At 45.2% G+C, this 27,379-nt stretch overlaps 1 protein-coding gene across 12 annotated transcripts in view; it reads right to left on the bottom strand.

The window, feature by feature from the left end:
• Window positions 1–27,379, bottom strand: part of NEDD4L (NEDD4 like E3 ubiquitin protein ligase) — a 325,991-nt gene that overhangs the window by 191,964 nt on the left and 106,648 nt on the right. Inside the window, exon 1 of one of the 12 annotated variants that reach the window (XM_084832989.1) lies at window positions 25,373–25,545. The exons of the other annotated variants lie outside the window; for them this stretch is intronic. The gene's annotated coding sequence lies outside the window, so the exon portion shown is untranslated. Of the gene's footprint in view, window positions 1–25,372; window positions 25,546–27,379 lie in introns of those variants that run through there. 12 annotated transcript variants of the gene reach the window in all.

The raw sequence follows: 27,379 nt of genomic DNA, 5'->3' as shown, positions 1-27,379 counted from the left end.
GTCTTAATTGGAACCAACATGCCATTGTTTCCACCCATACGCCCCAGAACTGTCTCCATCAGTGACCATTTCACATGGTCAGTATGCATCTTTCCTTTACTATGTAATACTATGTTCCTTTTGTCTTTTGTATCATGTGTCTTAGACTGTAAGTAATGATTTTAAACTGCAATCCACCTCGAGTGACAGAAAGAAGATATATACATAAAGTAAATACCTAAATAAACAAACTGATCTGTTCTGTTGTCGGTTGGACCACAGGAGATGGAATGGGGCTCATTTGGTTGCATCCTGGAGTCCTGCTCCTGGCTTGGTTGCGTCTGGATTCATCTTGCAAGCACTCATCTTGATCTTTCCCTAGAAACTGGCCCTGGCCTGCAGATCCAGGGCTATTCCACCAGTATAGCCCTGATCTGAGTCAACCAGTGATAAAGCAAGTCCAGCACTATCTAGCTTACTTATATGCGACCAATTGCTTTATACTTAGAGCTGTTGTGAAGAAATGCTGCATTTTGATCTGTTAGGCTGTAGTGGTTATATTCTGTGAACAACCTCTGGGTGAATTTATAATGTGACCAAGCAGGCCAGAAACCTGGCTTTGCTACTCTGTATTGTACATAAGACAGTTGAGGCTTCAAACAAACCAACAAGCAGGCAGGCAGACAGACAGACAGACATGGTTGCTAAGGCACAGAGGGTTCAAGCCGACAGTTTGAAAATGACTAATGGGAGAAGCTGCCTTTGTCTATTTAGGTAGCAGCCAGATAGAAAAATACAATTATTTCATTTATTACATTTTTAAACTGCCCAATAGCAGAAGCTCTCTGAGCAGTCCACAACAATTAAAACCATAAAATACAGCATGATGAAATACAATATAAAAGTTTAAAACTACAGTATAAAATAAAAATAAAACCTAGCAGCAAAGCAAAGATTTAAAATACAGGAACAGATTTAAAACAACAGGAACTGAAAGACTACAATGCCTGGAAAAATAAAAAATGTTTCACCTGGTGCCGAAAAGAGCACAACATAGGTGTCAGGTGAGCCTCTCTGGGAAGCTCATTTTACAACCAGGGTGCCACAACAGAAAAGGCCCTGTTCTTAGTAGCCACCTATCACACTTCCTTTGGCAGGGGCTCCTGGAAAAACACTGCTGAGGATGATCTTGGGGTCCAGGCAGGTATATATGGGAGGAGGCAATCCTTCAGGTAACCTGGCTCCAAGCCGTTTAGTGCTCTGAATGTTAGTACCGGCACATTGAATCAGGCCTGGAAATGGACTGGCAGCCAGTGCAGATGGGAAAGTATTGGCATAATATGATTACATTGGCTAGCCTCCCAAACAATCTTGCTGTGCTATTTTGGACCAGCTGAAGTTACTGGACCATTTTCAAAGGCAGCCCCATATATAATGCATTGAAGTAATCCAAACGAGAGGTTACTAGAGCATGGATAACTGTAGGTAGGCTATCTCTGTCCAAATAAGGATGTCCTTGGCCCATCAGCATAAGCTGATAAAAGGTGCTCCATGCCAGTGCTAGTGTCTAGTGACAATGCTGGATCCAGGAGCACCCCCAAACTACAAACCTGATCCTTTAGGTGGAGTGCAACCCCCTCCAGATCTGACCAATGTGGATTGGTCAAGGGGTCAAAAATATGTTTGGTGGGTAGAAGGTCCATAAAGAGCCATGGATTTGGTCACTAAAAGAAGACCCTGACTGAGGTAACATGACTGGGCAGGGGTTCTGGTCAGGAGATAAAAAGAGGTTAATTAGTCAGAGATTTCTTCACTGTTGACAGCTGATTGTCAGTTGAAACAGGACCTGAAGAACAGAGGGTTTCAAGCAGTTGAAACTTCTGAATCATCCCAGAAGCCAGAAACATCAGGAAAAGCTTGAGGCAGAGGAAGACTGGTAGACAGGGTCTGCAGGAGAAGCTACCATCACCTGGGGAAGAGGGTGTGGTTTTTTTATTATTGTTTTTAATTGTTGGTGGGGGGTGGGTTTTGGGGGGGATTCTGTTGTGTTTTTAGGGGTGGGTAGCCTGCCTGATAGGTGGGAGTGAGGGGGCATGTGTACCTGACAGAGGCAGTGGGGGGAGTGTTGGGGGCCAGAACATACTGAGGCTGGGCGGCAGGCACTGACGGAGCACTAGGGGCAGGCCATGACAGGTATGGGGAACAAGGGAGAGATGTCTAACATCTGTCCCCAGTTCCGGGCCTGTCCAGAGCCAAAGGATGGCTGGAGGAGGCGTGACTCCATCTTCTGGCCTTCATTTGCTGCTCTGCAATGCCAGGTCTGTTACCCAGAAAGCATCCCTCATATGACATGAACCTGGATGAGGCTGCTGCTCCAACTCTGGCGGCCATGTGTCCAGCTGGATTTTCATATGCACAGCAGCCAAGGGCTGGGGAATGGTGGAGGGGGAGTGGCTGTTATTGGGAGTCCTTGGTCTTCACCAGACCCCCTCTCCAGAAGACCAAGGTTGCTGAGGGCATGTACTGGAGGTTGGGCCCAAAGGGCAGTCTGGGGATTCTGCTCATGTACCGTCCACCCCGCTGCACAACTGACTCCCTGGCCGAGGTGCTTGAGGTGGTCTCTGATGTGTGTGTGCAGTCCCCTAACTTATTGGTGTTGGGGGACTTTGATGTACATTCAGAGGCCATCCTCATGGGGGCACCTCGGGACTTCATGGAGATAGGGATGGGGGAGAAATCCGCCACGGACCCTAAGAATCCGGCCTCACTGGGGCCCGTGACGGAATGGAGCACTCACCTCCACCTCCGCGCAGAATCCTTCCGGGACGGATCCATCACTGCCTTGATCCCGCGGAGCCGGCCACATCCCTAGCGAATGTCGATACAGCCAGAAGGCATTGCCATGCTGTATCGCTGTAAGTCAGGCTCCGGACGCAAATGGCCTAGTGGGTGCCATTTGCAGCCATAAAGCTAGTAGATTAGCCTAAATGCAGCCTGACATACAGAGATACGGCACAGCAATGGCTGCCAGCCGTATCAACATTTGCCAGCGAAGCAGAGCTAGCGGCCGGCTCCGCAGGACCAAGGCGGAGCGGAGCCGGCCTGTACGGATTCTGGGGGGGGAGGAACGGATCGCTTCCCACCCCCTGCGGACCCCCCACCTGGAACGGGGTAAGTGATCCACCCATCCCTACATGGAGACCATGGCTTCCTGGGAGCTGCACCCTATTCCAACTGGGCCCACCCATGTAGCTGGTCATGCGCTAGACCTTGGGTTTGTTTCTGGAGAAGCGGGAAGTGATCTGGAAGACGGGGGTATATCCACCACCCCCTTGTCATGGACAGATCACTATCTGGTGATGTTGGACTTCTTGGTTCCGCAACCCCTCCGCAGGGGTGGAGGACCCATTAAAATGGTCCACCACAGACGCCTTATAGATCTGAATGGATTCCTGAACGTGCTTGGGGATTCTCTGGAACATGCCAACGGCCACTCGGTCGAAACCCTAGTGGGTGGCTGGAATGCTGCAATCACTGGGGCATTAGATCGGGTGGCTCCGAAACGCACTCTCCCCCTGAACAGGGCTCGGACTGCACCATGGTTCAATCCACGGTTACGAGCTCTGAAACAGGAGGTGAGATGGCTAGAGCGCCGGTGGCGGAAGTCTCGCTCCAAAGACCATCAGAAACGGGCTAGAGCTGTATCTTCAGCCTATCACGTGGCGGTGAATGCAGCAAAAAAGGAATATTATGCTGCCTCTATCACATCCGCAGAGTGCTGTCCCAGGAGGCTGTTCCAAGTGGTCCGGAGCCTGGTGGGTCCAGTGGCTCCGGAACTGCTGGAGCATTCTAAGGCCTCCTGGGAGGCCTTGGCTAGGCACTTTGCAGATAAAATTGATCAGATTAGGAGTGTTACTCCACACGCTGTGGATACAGCTAGTGAGCAAGAGGCGGCCTGTGGCAAACCGGTTTTGTGGGATCGGTTCCAGCTTCTTCCTCCTGATAAAGTGGACAAGGTGCTTTCATCTGTAAGGCCGACCACCTGCTTACTTGATCCTTGCCCATCTTGGCTCATTATGGACTACAGAGAGAGATTGGGTGAGGGGATCAGGGCGGTGGTGAACGCCTCCCTTGAGGAGGGAGTGATGCCATCAGCCCTCAAGGAGGCAGTGATAAGACCGCTCTTAAAGGAGCCCTCCTTGGATCCCCAAGTTATGAACAACTTTCACCCAGTCTCAAATCTGCCATTTTGGGGCAAGTTGGAGCGGGTGGTAGCGATGCAGTTGAAGGCACACTTGGAAGAAGCCAATTATCTAGATCCATTTCAGTCGGGCTTCAGGCCTGGGCATGGGATAGGGACGGCCTTGGTTGCCTTGGTGATATGAAGAGGGCTCTGCATAGGGGCGAATGCTCCTTCCTTGTTCTCCTCGACCTCTCAGCGGCTTTTGATACCATTGACCACGGTATCCTCCTGGGCCGCCTGGAGGGGTTGGGCATTGGAGACACCGTATTGCGGTGGTTCCGGTCCTTCCTGTCCGGCAGGTACCAGAGGGACAGGAGGTTTCGGACCTGTGGCCGCTCACTTGTGGGGTGCCACAGGGTTCCATCCTGTTCCCAATGCTATTTAACTTCTATGTGAAGCTGCTGGCAGCTATCTTCAGGAGGTTTGGGGTGCGGTGTCATCAATATGCAGATAACATGCAGCTCTACCTCTCGTTCAAATCCTCACCAAGGTTGGCCATAGAATCCCTGTCTAAATGTCTGGAGACGGTGAGTGGCTGGATGGTGAGGAATAAGCTGAAGCTGAACCCTGACGAGACCGAGGTACTTTTGGTGGGAGACAAGAAGAGGTTGAGGGATGTTGATCTGGTGTTGAATGGGGTACAGCTACCCTTGAAAGACTAGGCCCGCGGCCTAGGGGTCATTTTAGACTCCCAGCTGTCCATGGAGGTTCAGGTGTCAGCTGCGAGCTGGACAGCGCTGTACCAACTCCATCTGATATGGCGACTGCGCCCTTACCTTCCTGACCATCTGCTCCGATCAGTAGTACATGCCCTGGTCTCCTCTCGTTTAGATTATTGTAATGCGCTCTACGTGGGGTTACCCTTGAAAACACTTCGGAAGCTGCAGCTGGTACAGAACACGGCGGCTCGCCTGATTAAAGGCAGCCACTGGCAAGATCACATGACTCCAGTGCTGAAGGAGTTGCACTGGTTACCAGTTGTTTTCCGGGCCAAATTCAAGGTGTTGGTTTTGACCTTTAAAACCCTATATGGTTCCGGCCCAGCCTATCTTAAGGAGCGCCTCCAGCAACACCAGACAGGCCGCTTAACTGCCAGGAGCGCCCTAGCGGTCTCTTTCAGTCTACTCCAATAGCCAACTCAAGACACAGACAAAAGGATTCTTTTCAAGGCTTTAATCCTTTTACAACTTAATGACTCTTTCAGATGCTAATCACCAGCGACTAAGCAATGAACAGCAGAGTCACCTAACCTCTGTGGGTTAGGCAGTTGGTCCCTGTTTGAAGGAGAATCATTTGCAGACCCTGAACTTATGGGCTAGGGAGAGTTCCTCCCTCTTTCCCTTGGGTCCACGGGACGCGACCGTTGCTTGCGCGCCAAACCGGCGCTACGCCTCCTTTCCGCGCCGTCCATCGCTCATCGCTCCCTGCGTCTGCGTTGAGCGTCTAGCAAGCCCCCCTCCCGCACTCTCTCACTGCCAGGGTCACTATCTCAGGAATGCTGGCAGGAGGAATCTCTGCCAGCTGCTGTGCCTGTGAGGGATGAGCGGGCTCCTTTCCCACAGATTGCTGTTCCTCCTCAGAATCAGAACTGATCTGGGGTTCTATGGGCTCAGTTTCCACCCTGACATCAGCCTTGGATGGCCTTCTCTCTGTCCCATCAGCCAGGACAGCTAGGCTGGTGAGGACGAGGGAGAGGGCCTTCTCTGTGGTGGCCCCGACTATGCGGAACTCCCTCCCTAAGGAACTCCACCATGCCACCTCTTTAATGAGCTTCTGCCACGCATTAAAAACATGGTTGTTCAGGTAGGCATTTGGGGAGGGTTAGGGTATTTTTAGAATATGATGTTTTTAATGTAGAATTTTATTGTTTTAAACTGTTCTATTGTTGTACATCGCCCAGAGTGGGCGATTAATAAATTTAATCAGATGGGTGATTAATCATTAATCAGATGGGTGATTAATAAATTTAATAAATAAAATAAATAAATACAGCATCTTATGTTAATAATCCCCTTAACAAACACCTTAATGTTGTTCATCCTATACACTTGTCTCTAGTGGTGGAGTTGATCCCATTACAGCCAAGCTACTGAGTTTTTATAAGGCATAGACGATCGAAGAACCTAAGAAGAGCCCTGCTGGATCAGACCAAGGTTCCATCTAGTCCAGCATTCTATTCACACAGTGGCCAACCAGCTGTCGACCAGGAACCCAAAAGCAGGGCATGAGCACAACAGCACCCTCCCACCCATGTTCCCCAGCAAATGGTGTACATAGGCTCACTGCCTCTGGTACTGGAATATTGGTGGCAGCAGTTAAAGGTTTTATAATTAATGCAGCATTCCCTAACTGTAAGGTCTATCTGAAAGCTTTATTAAATACTGTGGCAGGGAGTTCCACAGACCCAAGCCTCAAAGTTTTAAAAGGGTGGTATAGCCACAATGTTTCATCAGTTTTATGAAATGACATAGACTCCTGAAAACTGACTGTGACTTCTGTTCCCTCACTGAAGATACCTGCTTGGCTTCTGCACCCAACATGCCACATCTTGGATTCCTGCATTGAGCAGGGGGTTGGACTTGATGGCCTTGTAGGCCCCTTCCAACCCTACTATTCTATGATTCTATGATCTTCCTCATCTTCAATCTGAATTAACTGGTCCTGCACCAATATGGAATTCTGAACTTCACACTTCCCTATCAGGAGTATAGTGATGCCCCAGCCCATAATTTGAGAAATCCTAAGAGCAGCTGCTTAGAGCTGTACAGCATGTAAAACTCTACACATGCACAGACATCCCTGGTATGCTATGCTCCCTGAGGGGGGTCCACCCCAGCCTGCCATTGTGAGAAAGAATGGCTACTTGAAAATACTTTCAGTTTTCTAAAAGATGGTTTGGAGTCAGGAACTAGGTGTGTGTGGCAGCTTCTACCTCCCACATAATGTTGCTTAGCAGAACAGCTCCTTGGTGGTGAAAACTAAAACCTGTGGCAACATCTGCACCAGCTTTATCCTGGTTTGGAGAGATCGTTCCGTTTGCCACGGTTTCAGTTCCCACTGATTTCAGTGGGTCTGCTTGAAGAAAGACTGAGTCTGGATCCAATTCACTGAATTATTTGTTCTTAGAATGATAATTTCATTTGAATGATGGTACAGGTACTTCCCCTGTTTCTGTGACCATGCACACATTGACATGATCTGTTGCCAATCACTATTTCAGAAAGAGAGGTATAAAACATCTGGGCTCTTTTTCTGGGGCATGGTCTCTCTCAGAATAGGAAATACAGGGGTGGAAATGTTGAGGGCACAGATATTTAACTGCATTGACATAATGCAGGTCATCAATACTGGCTTCCCAGTGTAGAAACACTTCACAAGGGGATCAACTTAGGCTGCTTTAAGCACTCCCTTTGAACTGGAAACTACAAACGTTCCTGCAGCCACATAAACTGGGATGTAGGAAGGCCAAAATCCTAACTTCACCTATTCAATGATGGAGTCTAAGCTAGATGCAATACTTGGCAAAAAGACCTTGGGGCAATACAAAGAAAGAAAGAAAGAAAGAAAGAAAGAAAGAAAGAAAGAAAGAGGGAAAGGGAAAGGGAAAGGGAAAGGGAAAGGGAATGAAAAGAAAAGAAAAGGAAGGGAAGGGAAGGGAAGGGAAGTATCTTAAGAAATGTAAAGCTATAATCATATTTTGAATACTGTGAGCAGCTCTGCTCAGCACATCTCAAAAAGGGATATTACAGAAATGGAAAAGATGGACAAAATCAATTAAATGATCAGAGGACCAGAGCATCCTTTAGAGAAAATCTTTAAAGAAGTTGGCTCTTTGTAATACAGAGGTTAGGCAGGGGAGGAGACATAAAATAGAAGCTGATAAAATTTTTAATAATCTCTCTCAAGACACCAGAACTCAATGTCATCCAGTGACAATGACTGATGATAGGTTTCAGGGCAAAGAAATGGAAGTTCTTCTTTACACAGTCCCTAATTCAAGTGATGGAATTCATTCCCACAATATGTGGGGCACTTTAATCATCCAGACAGGTAAAAAAAAAAAAAGATGGCTTTTAATAGGCCCACCAGTGGCTAAAATGGAAACTTCATGTCCAGAGAAAGCATTAGGATAATCCTGCTGGGATTAGCAAATGCTGAAGACAACATGAGACAGTTACCACAATGTACACCCAACTTTGAGTTTCCCAGAGGTATCTGGCTGTTGTAGACAGGAGGTTGAGGAATTTCTTAGGAGATTCCTATGGAAGAGGAAGGATAAAGGAGAGAGGAGGTAGGGCACATCACATCTCCATGGTGTAGTAACTCCCTTCCCCTGTCCCTCCAAACCTTTGCATCCCCTTAAATTCCAGGGACTGAAGATGTAACACAGTGTCTGCTCCCTAAAGCTGGTATAGGCCTAAATTATTTATATTTATTATATATTTTTGTAAATCTCTGGTTCCAAGCATAGATCTAATAAGAAAAGCACCGTAGTGTTAATACGGAGGGGGATAAGCATTTATTTTCATAGGAGAGTATTAGCAGCAGGCCCGCAACAAAGGTGGAAGCAGTCAAGTAAAAAAACGAAACAAAGACAGATTCTCCATTAAGAGGAAAGCGATCTCAAAGGTTCTTTTGTCCTTACCTTTCTTCTCTCACACTGACGACAGACACAGTAATACTGTGGATTCTGGAGCCACAAAACTGCACTTCTCTTCCTACAGTGAATGAAGATCCAAAGCAACTTCCTTATATATTTTCGCCTTTAGGTTCTGAAGGACAAAGGCACACCTCTGCCACCCTCTTAGAAATCTTTCAAGGCTCTCTCACGGCTAGACTGGAATTCAAGGAGCTGCAAGCTATAATGATGAGTCACAGGGAAGACAGCTATGCCTGTCTGTATGAAAAGGAGCTTTAAACACGCACACACACACACACACTCACACACACATCCACCATTCAAGGTAGTTATTTTAAACCAGCCTTCCCACAACCTGGTACCCTACTGATGTGTTGGATTGCAGTTCCCATCATCCCCAGTCAGCCTGGCCAGGGCTGTCTTAAACAAATGTGCCAATGCACTCCTTCCTGGCAGTGGAGGCTGGTGGCTCCGATGTCAGTGGGGCGGGGAATCCGCTCTGGGTTTCAGTCGAAACCAGTCAGAACTCAAAAGGAGCTATCCAAGGTATTTTTATTTATTTTTATTTATTTGTTTCATTTCTATACCGCCCAATAGCCAAAGGTATGCCCCACTGACACTGGAGCCACCAGCCTCCACTGCTTCCTGGTTGTTTACAATGTCCTGCCTGCATCAGAAATGGAAGATGACAGAAAAAAATAAAAAGTTAGCATTTGTATAACACTTACAAGTGTTGAAAGTGTCTCTTGTGTATTCTTCGAGAGTAGGGTGATGTAGTGGTTAAAGCAGCCTTCCCCAACCTGGTGCCTTCCAGATGTTTTGGACTACAACTCCCAGCATGCTAGGTGGGCTGATGGATGTTGAAGTCCAAAACATTGGGAAGGTACCAGGTTGGGGAAGGCTGGGTTACAGCATCAAACTAGTACCAGGGAGACCTGGGTTCAAATCTCCCACTCAGCCATGAAGCCCACTGAATGATCCTGGGCCAGTCACTCTCTCTCAGCCTAGCGTACCTCACAGGGTGTTTGTTATTGCGATGGTGAGGGAGGACCATGGATGCCACCAGAACTCCTTGAAAGAATGTAGGATAAAAATGCTCTAAGCCAGAAAACCCAGTTTATTAAATCTCGATGTGAATAAGCAACATCCTTGTACTTCACTCCTCCCCTTGTACAAGCAGATAAGCTAATGAGGAAGAGAACTTTGAATTATATTCAAACCCAGGATTATGGTTTATTGCATCTGAACAAGCCAGGATTGTAAGCCAGCTTTAAACCAGGGTTTGTTGTTTGCTTACAAATCCAGGCTTGTTTGGGCACAATAAACCATAATCCCAGGTTTGGCGCTAATGCAAAACTCTCCCCTTTCTGGGTTTATCTACACGTGCAAAGGGAGAAGTGAAGTGGGAACAAATGGGCTATGTGCACCAGCATGCGCCTTACTCACACTGCTGCTTAATAAACCAGGATTCTTGCTTATCATTCTGTGCAAACACGGCCAGTGAGATCGTGCCAATTCAGGACCCAGGACAGAGCTATGCAAATAGAAGCAGTGCTGGAGTCATTCTCACAATGCTGGAGTCACCAGGGTCAGGAAAACAAGTTTAGGCCCCACCCTAGTGGGATCCCCAAGTATGTTCCTTCACTTTGTTGCTATTGACTCCAATGGAGAGAAAGTAAAGCAATATTTACACAATATACAAACTCCACACACCCCAGAGGAACTCCCAGGTGCTGCTGGATCTTTGGCCCAGAGGTAAACTGAGAAAGGAATCTTATGGGAGTAACTATGGGGAATTGGAGACTTCATTGTCTCATAAGAAACAAGCTAAACGACCGTAAGCATTTACCTGAAAGTTCCTCATAGGCTTCTACTGGTGGCAGAACGAGTATACGTGAGGGAATAGGGCAGGGAAAATAGGGAAATTGTGCTCATTGAGAACTAGCAACTTCTGATTTCAGCCTAGGAGGAATTCCTCTCGGCAGATAAACCTGAGTGCTTATAGCCCATTTTCTCCAATTCACAAGGTACAAAGGTATGCATGCTATAAAACAGGGTAGAACTGTGCTACTGGGCATCTGAATGTAAGAACTGCCAAAGAAAAAGAAAGTCGGGATAGTCCTAAGTCATAAAATCCACACAGTTTCCGATTATTAGGAAGAGGCAGCTGTGCACCATAAGCAGATCCATAAAAGACGGTCACCTCTGGAAACCTTTAAAATCCGCACATAAGCAGCACTAACAGAATCTGGATGAGGAGGGGCACTGAACCAAATATGCTGAGTTCTGGAAGTGTTCGGTGATTCCTCAGTATAATGTTAGTCAAAACACAGAACGCCATTGCAGAATGTTTAAATCATCAACAGAGCAAAGTGGCATGACGGGGAGAAAAAGAGACACAAAATCTGTGAAATCCAATTCCCAGCGATGTCAGCTAATGTACACAGAATGCTACAGAGATGCTGAACAATTATGACAAGGGTTTTATTCCCACCACCACCCTGCTTCCATGGTAACTCTGGGATGAGCATACCTCACAACAACAGCGGGTGGGGAAGAAGACTGTGGCAATCCCAGGCTCCTCTGGAGTGTTTATGGAACAAGTGCTGCATTTGAACCAGTCTGAACTCTACCGTGCTATGAAAATGGCCATGGTTACTCTGAAATCCCAAGAAGGATCCACACCTTTCCTTTAGCTCAGGGTTTTCTTGAGATATGCAAAAAACTATTGCTGAATGTTCCAATAATAAATGGTACACCAAATTTAAATCCACAGTTGTTGCTTGTTGTTGCTCAGTCGTTCAGTCGTGTCCGACTCTTCGTGATCCCATGGACCATAGCACGCCAGGCCTTCCTGTCCTGCGTTCTCTCCCAGAGCGTGCTCAAGTTCATATTCATTACATCGGTGATACTATCTAGCCAAATCATCCTCTGCCGTCCCCTTCTCCTTTTGCCTTCAATCTTTCCCAGCATCAGGGTCTTTCCCAGGGAGTTTTCTCTTCGCATTAGGTGGCCAAAATATTTGAGCTTCAGCTTCAGTATCTGTCCTTCCAATGAGCACTCAGGGTTGATTTCCTTTAGGATTGACTGATTTGACCTCCTTGCAGTCCAGGGGACTCATAACAGTCTTCTCCAGCACCACAGTTCGAAAGCAATTCTTCGGCGCTCAGCCTTCCTTATAGTCCAGCTCTCACAGCCATACATTACTACTGGGAAAACCATAGCTTTGATTAGACGGACCTTTGTCGGCAAGGTGATGTCTCTGCTTCTTACTATGCTGTCTAGGTTTGCCATAGCTTTCCTCCCAAGGAGCAAGCATCTTTTAATTTCATGGCTACAGTCACCATCTGCGGTGATCTTGGAGCCCAAGAAAGTAAAATCTGTCACTGCTTCCATTTCTTCCCCTTCTATATGCCAGGAAGTGATGGGGGCAGATGCCATGATCTTCGTTTTTTTAATGTTGAGTTTCAAACCAGCTTTTGCACTCTCCTCTTTCACCCTCAACAAGAGGAGATCCTCTTCGCTTTCTGCCATTAGGGTGGTATCGTCTGTGTATCTGAGGTTGTTGATAATTCTCCCAGCAATCTTAATTCCGACCTGTGATTCATCCAACCCGGCGTTTCTCATGATGTACTCTGCATATAAGTTAAATAAGCAGGGCGACAATATGCAGCCTTGTCGTACTCCTTTCCCAATTTTGAACCAATCGGTTGTTCCATGTCTGGTTCTTACTGTTGCTTCTTGACCCTCGTACAGGTTTCTCAGGAGACAGGTAAGGTGGTCTGGTACTCCCATCACTTTAAGAATTTGCCACAGTTTGTTGTGATCCACACAATCAAAGGCTTTAGCGTAGTCAATGAAGCAGAAATAGACATTTTTCTGGAATTCTCTTGCTTTCTCCATGATCCAGAGAAAGTTGGTGATTTGATCTCTAGTTCCTCTGCCTCTTCGAAACCCCGCTTGTACTTCCGGTAGTTCTCGGTTCGCATACTGCTGAAGCCTAGCTTGTAGGATTTTGAGCATCACCTTGCTGGCATGTGAAATGAGCACAATTGTGCAGTAGTTTGAACACTCTTTGGCATTGCCCTTCTTTGGAACTGGAATGTAAACTGACCTTTTCCAGTCTTGCGGCCATTGTTGAGTGTTCCAAATTTGTTGGCATATTGAATGCAGCACTTTAACAGCATCATCTTTTAGGATTTTAAATAGCTCAGATGGAATACCGTCATCTCCGCTAGCTTTGTTGTTACTAATGCTTCCTAAGGCCCACTTGACTTCACTCTCGAGGATGTCCGGCTCAAGTTCAGTGACCGCACTATCATGCCTATCAGGGACATTCAGATCTTTCCTGTATAGTTCTTCTGTGTATTCTTGCCACCTCTTCTTAATCTCATCTGCTTCTGTTAGGTCCCTGCCTTCTTTGTCCTTTATCATGCCCGTCTTTGCACAAAACGTTCCCTTGAGATCTCCAATTTTCTTGAAGAGATCTCTAGTCTTTCCCATTCCATTGTTTTCCTCGATTTCTTTGCATTGTTCATTTAAGAAGGCCTTCTTGTCCTTCCTTGCTGTTCTCTGGAAATCTGCATTCAGTTGGGTATATCTTCCCCTTTCTCCCTAGCTTTTCGCTTCCCTTCTTTCCTCAGCTACTTGTAAAGCCTCATCAGACAGCCACTTGGCTTTCTTGCATTTCTTTTTCTTTGGGATGGATTTCGTTGCTGCCTCCTGAACAATGTTACGGACCTCCGTCCATAGTTCCTCAGGCACTCTGTCTATCAGGTCTAATCCCTGAAATCTATTCCTCACCTCCACTGTATATTCATAAGGGATATGATTTAGGTCATACCTGAATGGTTTAGTGGTTTTCCCTACGTTCTTCAATTTAAGCTGAAATTTTGCAACAAGAAGCTCATGCTCTGAGCCACAGTCAGCTCCAGGTCTTGTTTTGACTGACTGTATAGAGCTTCTCCATCTTTGGCTGCAAAGGACATAATCAATCTGATTTCGATATTGACCATCTGGTGATGTCCATGTGTAGAGTCGTCTAATGCTGGTAAAATGCAAACCATACACTAAATAGGATTGACTCCCATGGCTGTTACAGCCATAAGCCAGGGTTACTTTTAGGTGCAGTAGTGGCATCCCTTTGCGGAACTATGCTATATGGGAAGGTATCCAAGTTGAGATATGTGTATTTTGTAATACAGACCTCATACAACACAGTGGCTAAAAAGCTGAGGGCCAAACTCACCTGTGAAGTCAGGCAGGTTATTTAGAATGCAAATTGCATGACCTGGCAAACTGATAATTAATGGGATCAAAGAAGACAAGGAAGATAAAGGTTTTTTTCCTCTTTTCTTTCTTTTCCTCTCTTCTTCTGAAGCTAGTATTTGCTTTAGGCAGGGGTGTGTGGATCCCCTATTGGCACCAATCTCTCTCGTTCTTGCCAGGTGAATCTGTTTCCCAGATGGACCTGCTTCTTAAGCCAGCAGGAATTTTCAGCCTCTTTCTCCGACTGGTCAAGTGGGGATGGTTCTGTTTTTCTGACAGAACCATCTGTTGCTAGGCAGGTCGCGAAGGACAATCCAACGGGCATTTTTACCGTTCAGAAAGTGAGTTCTTTATTTTAAAAGGAATAGATAATGTCTTCTGATGGTTCCTTGATTCCCCTTCAATCTACTTTTTTCATCCCTCTCTTTGTTTTTTAATACAGGCCAACTGAGGCTTCCCCCCAACCCTCGGTTTCAGTTGTTTCCACCCTCACCTCCAAATCTCTCTCTTTCTCTCTCATACGTGCGCGCACACACACTCACAGAGAGAGAGAGAGAGAGAGAGAGAGAGGAGGGCGTACTTCAAGCTAGGCCACACACAGAGAGTTTGATGACACCACAGGAGTAAGAATGTAGAGAGAACTCAACAGGAACTGGAGAGTCGGACAGCTCCAGGAGGCCGAGGGAAGCTAGAGGGCCATAGGGTCACCACAGGGTGGCCACTTATGAATCACAAGAAAAAGAGGAAATGCATTACCAAAAAAAAGGTCAAAAGAGGACAGCATTTTGCAAAAATAAAAAAGCATATGCTAATTTATATGTATAAGTGCAAATTTAGGAATGAGTATTATAATTTAAATAGAAATACAATGCATATCACCACAGTGCGGAAGACGGTAAGCAGGTGACCCGTGTGCCTTGCTTAGTCTGCTGTCCAGGTGCTGTTGTTGGGCAACTCCAAGGCCCAACTCTTCCTCTGGAGGTTTCTTTATCTTTAAACCAGACTTGGACTGGGCAGCCATTGAAATAGAGGATGCCTTCAACATAGAGGACAGTCCTCTGGCAGCCCTTCAAATAAAGGACTGTCTTCTGTAAATGAGGACATGGCCATCTTGTTCACCATCTCTGCACTAGATGTTGGAGGCCACCAGTAGTCTTCCTCAGGCATACAGACTATATGTTGCCTACCTCCTGAGAAACCAATCTAGCTGCTAAATCCAGACCTTGGTGACCTCTAAGGGCTTATCTACCCCACCCATCAACAATCAAATGTGGTTTCTAAATGTCTATATTGACTTCACTGTTGTTTATATAGGCAGCATACTGCATTCCTGGGTTAGTGTCAATTCACTATGTACTAATAAAAAAAAAGTACTTTACAGCCTCTGCTTTGGTAACTGATGCAAAGATATTGAAATGACCACCATCTTTCCAATTCTATCACAGTAGAGAATCTAGTTCTGGGCCTTCTTGGAAATCAATCTTCCTTCAAAAAATCACTCCACCTGTCTGCCTTGGAGCTTTAGGGGGGATGTTCCCATTTGTGGTATAGGTGGTCTCCATAGCTACCTCATTCCTTGCTGTGAGGAAGGAGAAGGCATTTGGGCCTGGTGGGCTTCTGGAGAACCCACCCACCTCACTCTAAGGAATCCTCAGAGTGAGGCATCGGGCAGATGCCACACCACCTACTCTCCTGCAGCATTTGCTACACCAGGTCAGTGGCCGGAAGGGCTCTCCAGAAAGCCTACCCACCTGATGCCTCACTCTGAGTAGCCCTCAGAGTAAGGCATCGAGCTGGCCACATTTGCCATAGAAGGAACGCAGCCAGAGAGCCTGCCTACCTAATGCCTTGCTCTGGGTGTCCTCAGAGCAACGTGTCAGTTGGGCAGCTGCTCCGTAAAGCCTTGCCAACTGCTCTCCTGCTGCAACATTTGCTGCAGAGAGAGAGCAGCCAGTGGGGCTCTCCAGAGCACCCCATCACCTTGATGCCTCACAGTGCAAGTGGTAAGCCCCTCCTAGCAGTGGGGTGGCACAATTTGCCCTCCCTCCCGATCCAGACCTGAAGCGGGTTGTTACCAGGCCCAAGGACAAAAGCAGGAAGTGTGACTTGTGCTTCCTGTATTTCAGCTTTCTCTGTAGCATCTGCCACAGCCCTGCGTAGGGGAAGCACACACATTACCCCACAGAGGAAATGTGTGAGCTCCACATTTCAAATGTAAAACAGAAAAGTATTGATAACAAGAAGTTACTGATTACTATTCACAAACACACAACATGGCATACGCCTGCACACGCTCCTTTCACATGTTCTAGAACTTGCATTTTTTACTTTCATTAGAAATTGGGCCCCTACTTAGATCTATAATTAGTGAATTCCTTTGTTTCTTTAGTGACTGTGGTTTACTACTATGCACATTCTTTTGCTTCTCTTTTCTGTTGCCTTTATTTTGTTAACCTTGTTTCAATATAAAATAAAATTTCATGATAAAAAACAGGAAGTGTGATTCACTCACACTTCCTGTTTCAGCACGTGTGGAGGCAAAATCTAATTGAGCTTCCTGCAGCTACTTGTTCCCACAGCCTTGGCCAGCTAGCTGACTCCACAGAACTGAATAAACAAATAAGCCCACCTACTCCGAAATAAGCTATTCCGCCTCCCTCAGATCAAACCCAAACTGCCTCCTAATGTACTTCCACTTCCTTGTGGGCTGCCCAGCTCTTCCTTGCTGCCCTGTCGGCAGGGGTAGGCAACCTGGTGCTCTCCAAATGTTTTAGACTACCACAACCCTGCCAAGCATAGCCAATGGTAAGGGATTATATGAGTTGTAGTCCAAAAGATCTAGAAAGCACCAGGTCGCCTAACCTTCTATTAGTGTATTCATATTTCGTTCACTCCCTGCCGCAGAAGAAGTGATTTCCTGGACAAAGGTGTAAAGTCACCTAGTGAAACAGCGATCCATAGCGGTAAGAATTGTTTTTAATAATTAAAATCTCTATTTGTATAAATTACACATTAACATACACAAGACGGGCAACAAAGTTCCCTTAACTATCCTGGGAATTCCCTTTTTCTAACTTACAACACAGCTCAACTCCCATTAACAGCCTCGGGCTAATTGATTAAACAAAAGATCAAACTGGGTGCATGTCATTTAAAGGTCCCCTTATAAAGCTGTTCTGCAGAATGTGGCAACACGTTCAAAACACCTTCCACCTACGCAGGAGTCTGATAAACAAACAGGTTGGATGTTTACCTGGAACTGCATTTCATTGCGGCATTTCTAGCCTAGTTCTCCCTGAGGGGGAACCTGTATCTGGCCTGTACCACTTCAGGCCACATGTGGGGGCTTACAGAATTGCATGTTTCTTCATACACACCCCACTACCACATCCCTTCCACATAGAAACCCAGAAATCAGGGAGAAGGCTACATCAGAATGCTTCTTCCCAACATGCTGACTTTCTATGTTCATGGATGTATTTATTTTTTTAATAATCAGGTAAGTTCCCATCTGCAATCTGAAGTGGTACAGCCGAGATGTAGGTTTACCACCCTAATTAATTAGGCCTCAGACGCTTAAAGCCTTTGAAGGACTAGGCACTGGACTATAACCAAATTATGAATCTTTTCCTCATAATGAAGATCAAGCATTTAAAAAAATATAATAAACCAATGTCCTATTCTCAGCCACCATTGCTGGAAACCATTGAGAGATCTTCATAATGTCCTTTTAAAAGCCAATATCCTATGACAATGTATTTGAAAGTGCAATATTTGATAATGTAAGCATGCCCTACACAAACGTCATCCTTTTGTTTGCCTTGGCCATAAGAGCAACCAATTTTATTGTATTTCACACCACTCATTTTTCTTTATTTCACATCCATCCTTTAGGAAGAGGCATGTGGTAGTTTCTCCAAAGAACTGAAGGTGGTTTGAAAGAGGGATAGCTGTTCATAGGATTGTAACCAATCTTAGTCTAACTTAAGTGTCATTCATTTCAGTAGGTCTACTCTAAGCAGGAACACTGGATACAACTTACAGTAAGCAGATTTTGCAAGAAGTGTAAAACAGAAACATACCACCAAATAAACAAGTAAATATTGTATTATACTATAGTCCTATAGTGTATATATATATATATATATAGTCCTTCCTTGCCTGTCTTTATTCTGCTACAGGACCATCTCCCTGGACACTGATCTCTGCTTTTCCCAGCTTATTTTCCCGGATATCTGCATACCACCCACCATTAAAAATATATAACCCTCAACAGTTATAACCACAGAACTTGTTTAACGTGCTGAACCAGTTTCTGCCAATTGGAGCCATGCTAGACAGGACACAGCAAACACATGTAGCAGTCTCCCCACATAATACGAGTCAGCTGTCGGAGGTGGTGAATTTTATCAGAGGGGTAGCAGAGGGAAGGCTACTTAAACTTTAGCTCATGGTCTACTTTCCCCTTTTCCACAAGCAAGGAGTATCTATCTATCTATCTATCTATCTATCTATCTATCTATCTATCTATCTCTTACAATAAAAATTCCAGCCTCCTACAGTTATCTTCAGTTTTTAAAAAACAACCAATATTTCAAGACTGTTGAACACATTTGCTGTGTAATGTCTAATTTGTCATATAATGTCTAGTTTGGCATGTAATGTCTAGCATACCAAGAACCGAGAAAGTGACATCAACAACTCTTTTTTAAAGTTAGTTATCAAAACCTGTGTCACCAAAATATCTGCTTCATCTAATCTAAAAGCATTCCAGTGAAATACATTGCTAGGGGTCCATGGATGTGTTTGAGTTCAAATAGGATCACAGCCCTACTAATAATCCATGCATGTGGCATTAACAGGGTTAATTTAATTCTGTGGCATGCATTATCGGTCTGGGCAGCCCAGTCCCCAAGTGAGTTTTCCAAAATAACCCAACTTTAAACCTATTTAGTTTCATTGATTTCAAAATCGATCAGCCATGTTGCACATAATCCAGTGGGTATTATGCATGGCTCTCGCATACACAGCAACCCGCTATTAGGATCCATCTTTAGTCATTTATAAATCAGTTGTTTACATTTTTCAATGAGATGGATTTGACTGCAGCCTCTGCCTTGACAAGTCAAGCATCCAACTATTCTTCCTGCAGAACACATTTCAAATTTCACATACAAAAAGAAAAATCTCAAGATGCCATATTTCCTTGAGCAAAAGCGTCAATCAAAATTTTGCCTTGGGTAATTTTAGACACAGATCCAAGACACTGAGCAATTGAGGTAAAGAAGATTTAGCTAAGAGATGCCAAGAAAGTGCCAAATGCTGGTAAAATTAAAACCAATGAAGCTTTGGAGCCGTGCCTCTAACTAGACTGGAGTATCTTGGCACCACAGATGTAGTGTAAAGACAGAAGGGAGATCAGCATCTACTGGCAGATCTCTGGGTGATCTGAAGTAGGTCTGCAAGGATTCCTGACTCTCAATCGTTTTAACAATAGCAGGCATGATTTCTCCCCACCCTAAATTATACTGCTGAAATGAAGAATGCTTGTTGTAACCATGAGTGGATTGTTGTGTGAAAGGTCTGTGAGCTCCATTCAATTCTGGTACTCAAAACAAATTCATGGGCTCAGAATTCTTTAATACTAAGTCTATGTCTTCTGTATCTACTTCTGGTTGATAGACGTGGGGGTCCTAGTAAAATATAAAGTAGACCTTGCAAGTCTGAAATCTGCCCACAGCTGGTATAAAGAATATCAGCTAACAAGAATACAAGGAGACCTTGCTGAATCAGACCAGATAGTGCAGCATCCTGTCCCAAAAACAGCAAGCCAGATGCCTGTGGAAAGCAACAGCTCTTCCTGGTTCTGCCACAAGTACTCAAGAGTCACACTGCCTCTAAATCTAGATTCCATCTAGCTGTCATGACTAATGGCCACAGTTAGATCTACCCTCCAAAAGTATGTCTAATTCTTTCTGGAAAAACATTCTTCCTGCAAACCAAAAGGTAGACTCTTCAATCCAGATCATTTCAGATCACTCCCTAGAAATGGGAGAGACTTCAGAAAGAAAGTCAATGAAGATGGTACAACACCAGGCTCATACACTCCAAGTAACAAGTTCCTGTTAATACTCTAATAAAGGGGTGTCGGACCTCTTTCAGCCCAAAGGCTGAATTACATTTTGGAGAAGATCTGGGGAGGGGTCACATTCCAGTGATGGGTGGGGCAGAAGGCAAAAGGGGTGGGCCAAGGTCTCCAAAACACCATCATATTTTAGGTTAAAGCTCGCACTGCCAGTAACAAAGCCTTCGGAGAGGCATTGCAACCTTTTAGAATGGGGAAAAACTGCATGAAAGCAAGGAAACCACCAAATGAAGGGCCACTACCTTCTGGGTTCCCCAGAGGACACGACTTAGATCCCTGGAGGGCAAGATTTGGACCCTGGACCTGAGATTCTGCACCCCTACTCTGAAACATTTAATTAAAGCAGATATGTGATGCAATGTCACTTCACTCAACATTTCCCTGCCTCGTGTCATTTCATTGGCTTCTGATTGCTGGAGGAAGTCAAATACTGAGCACCATGTCACAAGAGATGTCTGCAATCAACTACGTGTTGCTGGAAGACACAAGGAGGAGCTGTGCTAGTGGGAGGGGGCAGTCATGCCTTTAAGATCATGAGCAGTTGGCTTTGTGGTTTGGTTTTAGGAAGCTGTTACATTTGAAGGCTTAAATGAGGTAGTAAAAATACTACCCAACCTAACAGTGTTCCACCCTGACAGCAGTACTTACAGGTCTTTATAGGGGTGCCTTTTATCACCAACAAGGAAGATATGATATTATTTGTGTTTAAGTTAAGTTTGCCATGTGGTCTATTGCCATCGCACTGAGAGCTCAGCCACGTGATGCAAGAGGCATGTTAGCAATACTGCAAGACAGAGTCAAAACCAGGATCTCTGTTACGGAAGAAACAGACCTACAATCCTGACATCATGAAACTGGCTCCACATTTGGGCTCGTAAAAATAGGGGTGTGTGTGTGTGTGTGTGTGTGTGTGTGATGGGATTGTTGATCTGGACCTGCGATTGTGACAAGTACAAGTTTCACTATCCCACTGCTCTTTCAAATAAAAAAAAATCAGCCCTAGTTGTGGGACCAGTTGTATAATGAGTCAAAGTCCAGGAAGGAAAATAAAGCAGCTTAACACACATTTTCCACCATGTGTACAATCAACACACAGCCATAGCCAATCCTGCCTCCCTGCGTAAGGTATGTATGTGCAATCACAATCTGATCACATTCACACTTATTTAGGTGTATACATTTTAGGAGTGTACCTATGTAATCATAATGGGCGGGATCGAAGGAGTTTTTTGCATAAGTGGAAGGCAATTCCCTGTACAGACAGGAGGGGTGCCTGATTTCTAGCCAATCCCCTCCTCTAGACTTCAGCCCTCTCCCATGCCAGTGCAGAGGGTCCCCTAACTTTTGGGGGCATTCAAGGAGGAGTTAGAAATAGGGATGTATGAGAATTCCATTTTTTTCAAACAGCATGCCTGGTTCGAAGCCCCAAACATGAGTACGTGTCCACCGAAAATGTGTGCAAATTGTTGGGCATGTGGTTGCATTTGATATGTGCAACTTTCCCAGTTTGCTTTTGTACACATTTCCTAATTTGCACAACTTTCCAGGGTAGACTGAATAAGCCCGCTTCCTCCTCAGACTAAAGCTGCACAAATTTGATCGCATTTGATCACTGCTTGATTAGCACAATTTTCCCATTCATACAGAGTGAGCAGCAATTGCAAATTTGACCAGGAATCAGGCACAAGATGACCAGCAAGACGATCTTCAGGGAATCCTAGCAACATTGCTCGTTCGCCCATCCCTAGTCAGGAAAAGCCAATGAATAAGCAAAACAGCACACACCTTTCTCTGGATCAAAGCCAACTATGCACCTCTTCACACTGCATAGTTAAACTATGGAACTACTACCATAGGATATAATGATGGCCACCAATTTGGATGGCTTTAAAAGGGTGTTAAATTCCTGGAGGAAAAGGCTATCAATGGCTACTAGTCCTGATGGCGATATGCTACCTCCAGTACCAGAGGCAGTGAGCCTATGCACACCAGTTGCTGGGAAACATGGGTGGGAGAGTGCTGTTGTGTTCATGTCCTGCTTGTGGGTTCCTGGCCAAGAGCTGGTTGGCCACTGTGTGAACAGAATGCTGGACTATATGGACCCTTGGTCTGATCCAACATGGCTCTTCTTATGTCCTTAATGTATCAAGTGGCTCTAAGATCCCAGGCATGTGTTTTCATTTCCAAGTACTGCATGCAGAAGGGGGAAATAGGGGAGGCCTGCAAACATCCCATTGTCACAAGTCATATTATAATCCTAGTAAATAGTCTGTAGAATCATAACCTGCATTTGAGAAACCACCGAACAGCTGCCATGTCAGGGCTCCTTTTAAAATGCCCCTGTAGTGGCCACGCACCCACCATTCTGTCAGTAGTGCAGAAGTTGTTCTAAACTGCTCTGGTTCTTGCTGTCTCCATGAAACAAGCTTGTTGTGTGGATGTCTTGCCTCGTGGATTGTTTTGGTTTGCTTTGTTTGCGATTTGGTAGGAAGAACAGACCTGAATTCATACAGTGAGGCATGGTACACAAAGAGTTACTGTGGGAAACAGAAGGGAGGCATTCAGCTTGCGGGCATAGCATGTGACCAGCCTCAAACAGACCATGATGAGAAATGCCATAGGCCATAGTCCCCATGCAGGTATTGTATTCAGGCCAGCCATTTCTTTCATGTGGTTGAACAATGGACACAGACTTCTCTCGTCCACCGCAGAGGAGGACTGCAATTCAGTGGTGAAACATCTACTTTGCATGCAGAATGTTCCTGGTTCAATCCCAGCACCTCCAAATCTCAGGTAACAGGGGATGTGAATGATCTTTGGCTGAGACCCTGAAGAGCTGCCAAAGTAGACAAAGCTGAACTAGATTGGTAATTCAGTTGCGGCTGGTGGAGCAGCATATAAGGCAGCTAACCGCAGGCAGAACCACAGGGTCTACCTCACATTACACAGAAAGGGCAAACCAAGGTATAGAAGTTAACTTCATGGTCAAAAGTTCAAACAGATGGGTTGGGGGGTATTTCTGACCCATCCGACAAAACAAGAGCTCTCCTTTGAGCCCACGTTTGTCTGCTTCACCAGCACAGAAAAAGGCAAACTGAGGCACGCAATGTCAAGATCACAAGTGGAAACAGAAAAAACAGAAAGGGCTTGGGGGCTCTTATGACACCCCAACAATTATTACCACCATCCCCAGAATGCCATTTAAAAAACAGAAAAATTAAAGGGGAAAAAAGAACACTTGGGGGGGGGAAATTGGAAAAATAGCAAGGGGTTGGAAGCTCCAGGAAAACACCATACATGCCCATGATCACTTACATGCGTCTAATCCTCCAGTCTGAAAAGAGACGAAGCTTTAAAAAAAAATTAAAATAATGGGGGCAGGGTTGAGCCTCATGTGGCCCATTGGCCTCATGTGGCCCCCTTGGCTTTAAGTTGTTTTCCTGTTGTTTTGCTGTTGCTGCTGCCAAAATTCAGCAGTACGTGGTAGGGGTGCAGCCCCCAGGAGGTTCTTGGAGGTTGAAATTGGCCCTGGCATCCCTAAAGGTGCCTACCCCTGAGGTAGGAGCTCACAGCACTAGAGACGTTGAAGAACTCTGCAACAGAATCAAATGATTCAGATTTCCATGAATTCTGCAGCAGACCAGATTTCCCCGGCTCGCATTGATTCCACGAACTTGCAGATCTTTTTTTTTTTTTTTAATTTCTGGAATGTTACGCAAACATAGTCATAGAAAAATATGTGAAATAAAAAATCATCGGCTGAAAATGCACATTTGCCCAATAGGCTAAAGCACGAAAATGCGCATTGGGGGGGATTTGCGAATTTTTGTGCGTGCAAATTTGCGCAGATTCGGGAACTTGGAAAACATCCAATGAATGGACAATGGAATGAAAGGCACTGGACAATCTACAAAATACAGATGGAATGGATTTTACAGAACCTGTACGTCCCTACACAGCACCCACCACCACAGTTCTTATGCACACATGCCTATGTTCTTCATCTGGAGAAAGAAGCAAGAATGAGCTTTGCTGGCAGTTCATCACCACCCTGTCCTCAACAAGAAAGCACTTCTGTGGCAAATACTTTGACCTACCATAAATCAGCTTCCTACATACCAAACCTATTATGTGATGTGGGACCTCCATACAGAGGCCATACATACACCATACATGTGATGTGGGACTCTCCATACACGAGAGCTGATTCATTTAATTGTTCTCCCTCTAAAGTGGGGGGAGGTCATATTAATTGGGCCCTATGGGCTTCCACACAGTGTGTGCACATTCCTTCACTGGATAATGTCCAATCCAGGACATAGCTTTCCATACGCAAAGAATATAAAATGTTCTTTTTATATTAACAACACTTTTTGATTAACTAGAACTGCAGACTTTCAAATCAGCAGTGAACAGCTGTCCTAAGTGAATTAAAACATTTGCTGCTTTTACTTCATTTGCATAAAATGAACCTCAACCCATACAATCCACCCAGATATACTAGCATAGAAGAAAAAACGTACCCAGTAAATGTATCTTCTGCATCCTAATAGAGAAGGCAAAAAATGGTGTGGACTTGCAGGTAAACTAGCCACGCTTTGTAAAAACATAAGAAACAAAATCGTCAAAAAATAATGAGGTCTTTAACTACTAGACCAACTCTGTCTAAATCCATTCATTGGAGGAATGTTTTGATTTGCCCATTTCAGTAAACTCATCCAATCTTTATGTCCCTTTCAACCTCATAGCATCACGTTGCCTGTCTGAAACTTGGGAACTTTCAGTTTAATAACCATGATGGCTACATATTGACTGTCAATCTGTGAGTGTATTTAAAAAAATAAAAAGTAAAGTCCTTTGAGATTGCACTTAAAGGTAATGAAATGATACTTACACAGCAATACAAGCGTACTGAAGTAGAAAATGAATGCATGTCGTATGAAACACACTGAACGACCTATAGATCAAGACTGCAGCGGAGCTCCTGCCTCGGCAGAATGCACCACCATCAGCACTATTCAGGTCCCTTATACTCAAGGAACTAATTTAGTGGTCTAGCTGAGAAAAGGAGACAAGCTCTAGGACAATTTACACTTACCGGTCCGTGGACAAAAGTGCAGGACGAACTCCAAATGCACTCGGAAGCAGATAATTAAGCCATGACTCCTTGATGCAAAGTTGCACCAAGATGGCAGAGAGGAACAACACACAACACGTATAAGCTATAAATTCACCACTGCTAGACTGTGCTGGAAAGTAATCCTCTTGTAAACCCTGACCCTCCCTTTATCTTAAACATTCATCAGCGCTTTGTCATGGATGGGAGGAGATTCACTCTTCTTGTTGACTTCAGGGTGAATTCTTTGCATGTGTAGCTTTACGTATTCCAATGTGCAGTGGTCTGGAGACATGGGAGACAACAGAAACCTAAGCTTCCCTGCACCCTGCAGCTTCAGCATGGCAGAGTTGGAACTAACTGGTCATGCAAGAACGTAAGCCAAAGTACCGGAATGCCCTTAGCTCTACATTAGATATTTGAGATTCAGACATTACGTTGTACTCTTTAAAATTGGATCTGCAACACTGACAGTGCAGTCCTCTTGGAAGTAGGTTTCCATCGAGTTCAATGGGACTTGTTCCCATGTAAGCATGCTTCGGATTTCAGGCTTGGTAGCTTAAATCAGATTACTCTACTCCAAAACCTTGACCAAAAAAGGTGCCCCAATTCATCCGTCAACAGATTTTAATGTTTTAATTATCTTTCATACAAGTAATTTACAAAAACTACAGATTCCAATCATCATCTTAAAAATAAATTTCCTTCTATGTAGGGATGGGGGAGGAATTTGGAGGATCTGAATTCCAAAATGGACCTATATGTTCTCCATCTCACGGGCTAATGTCTGGATCAGATGGGGGCCGAGGTACAGAATCTGAACTCTTTCTGGATTCCCGATGAGGTGGTCCAAGGGCTGCTTTTCCTTTTAACAGAAACTAGCCACTGATAGGGATGTTGCAGAAATCTGCCACAGACTCCAGTGAAGCCGGTTTATTTAGAATCCGGCCCGCCGGAGTCCGTGGCTGAACAGACTCCCCCCCCGCTACCCCCTGAAATCCCCCCCGGGACAGACCTACCTGACAGCAGCAGCTGCAGCGGCAGCTCCAGGTTGTCTTCCGGCCGCTGCAGACACAAATGGCGGCCGTCGTAGCAGCCACCATTTGCGTGCCTGCATTAGGCCGTGATAGGCTACATAAGTATTTACGTAGCCTATCATGGCAAAAGGCAGGGACGCAAATACTTACATAGCCTATCATGGCCTAATGCAGGCATGCAAACGGCGGCCGCTATGATGGCCGCCATTTGTGGCCGCAGCGGCCCAGCAGTGGCCGGAAGTCCGGCTCTGGCTGGCCCCGGCTGGCGGCTCCACAGCCTTGCTGCTGAGCAGAGCCGGCTGGGGAGAATTCCAGAGGAGAGGGACGGATCACCTTCCCCCAGCGGACCCCGGCAGCAGACTGGTAAGTGGGATTCGTACATCTTTAGCCACTGAAGCAGTTAGAAAACATGGCCCCTGCTATGTACACTGAGGACGGGACTCTGCAAATCCCCCTGCAGGCAACAGGATATGTAGACATACCATTGCTATCAAGGAGATTGTACAGAAAAAACATGACTGCCATCATGAACCCATAGGAGCAGCCATGTTTTCCAAAAGCACATCTTCATATCCTGCCGCTCTCAGGGGGATCTGCACAGCCCTGTTTTCAATGGAGGCAGTAACAGCCACACTTTCTTGATGCTCCGGGGGCTAGTTTCTGAATTTATTTAGTAAATAAATGAATAAGTAAAATAATAAATATATAAATACATAAATAAAAACAGAGTGGTAGTTAATAGCTCCACTCCTATCACTCTGTGTTATTTATTTAGTAATTTATTTTAGAGGCGCTATTAAGAGGACTATTTATGACTTTTTAATGTCAACGTATGAATAGATTTTTATGATTATATTTATACTTATGACTATTAATATGTGTATTTATATCACCTTCTCCTCCCACATGCTGGATTACTGGTAAGGATTCCCTCTCCCTGCCATGCGTTTGT

This window comes from Heloderma suspectum, chromosome 2 (assembly GCF_057233095.1).
Source record: "Heloderma suspectum isolate Gila_16-S chromosome 2, 16-S_ref, whole genome shotgun sequence".
NCBI classification, from domain to species: Eukaryota; Metazoa; Chordata; class Lepidosauria; order Squamata; family Helodermatidae; genus Heloderma; species Heloderma suspectum.
Note: the sequence above shows the minus strand (reverse complement) of the source record. Positions and strands in the feature narration are given on the sequence as shown.